This window comes from Amphimedon queenslandica, unplaced genomic scaffold, assembly GCF_000090795.2.
Source record: "Amphimedon queenslandica unplaced genomic scaffold, v1.1 AMPQUscaffold_2668_Cont25330, whole genome shotgun sequence".
In the NCBI taxonomy this organism is placed as follows: Eukaryota; Metazoa; Porifera; class Demospongiae; order Haplosclerida; family Niphatidae; genus Amphimedon; species Amphimedon queenslandica.
The window spans coordinates 1-968 of NW_003556997.1; the positions used below are offsets into that span (position 1 = coordinate 1).

At 33.5% G+C, this 968-nt stretch overlaps 1 long non-coding RNA gene across 1 annotated transcript; it reads left to right on the top strand.

Annotated features, from left to right (window-relative positions):
* The first annotated feature begins 380 nt into the window (after positions 1-380).
* Positions 381-587, top strand: LOC109593155 (uncharacterized). The gene is made up of 2 exons (XR_002190766.1): positions 381-474; positions 530-587. It is a non-coding gene; the product is annotated as an uncharacterized LOC109593155 (long non-coding RNA).
* Positions 588-968: the final 381 nt, after the last annotated feature.

The following is a 968-nucleotide window of genomic DNA, read 5'->3' on the forward strand; positions in this document are numbered from 1 at the left end:
CATGCGTCAAAAGGTCAAATCGCCCATGCTTTTGATTAAAAATTGATGGTATGCTGGCCTAATGTCATATGGTAAATCTGCCTTTAATAATAACCTAGCGGTACATGCAAGGTGGTGAAATCAATTGTAGGAATATTTTTATACTGTTACGCTAATTGTTTCTGATACATATACATGTACAATTTTTTATGAATAATTTATTTTTAAAGTTGCTCCAAATGCCATGTACTGTATTGTAGTGCTTGTCAGCTCATGAAGCTCATGCTGTTTAGCTCACTTAGCATGCTTTGTGGGAAACCCTGACTATTTATAGTTTTCCCCCTTTTTTAAGACTTGAATGCTGCTTTTAATTTAATTTCTATTTCTCTTATTCCAGTCCTTGAGAGAATGAAACCTATTGCTGTTGCTAGTTTCCATGAACACGTTCAAGAGATGCACGTTGACTCTGACAAAGGATTTGAAATGGAGTACAAGGTGAGTGTCTTCAATGAGCATGGTCTAACATTCAAAATATTTTGTCTCCTTTTAGTCTGTTCCGATGCAAACTGAGACGAGCTTTGACATTGGAAGGAATGAGGGTAACAAAACTAAAAATAGATGGGCCAACATCTTCCCATGTGAGTCATTATTACCTTTAAGATTGAGCTATTTTTAGAAACACTACCATGCTTTACAAAATTACAAGCTATTATTAGAAACTTACAATAATGAATTAATATCTGATTTATTGTTTTGGATGTTAGGTGTTTTCAGCAACATTCCTCCAAAGCTATTTTTAGTATCACTACTGTTAGTATCATTAACTGTTATTCTGTTGGTATGCCCATTGTTATTGTATGGGCCATTACTTCATTTGATAAATTCTAAGTATTGTGTGTATAGCACATGTAAGCATTATTCTTTATTCAGGGAACTACATTTACATGTATACATGTACATGTACATGTATATTGTTTGAGTATTAAATG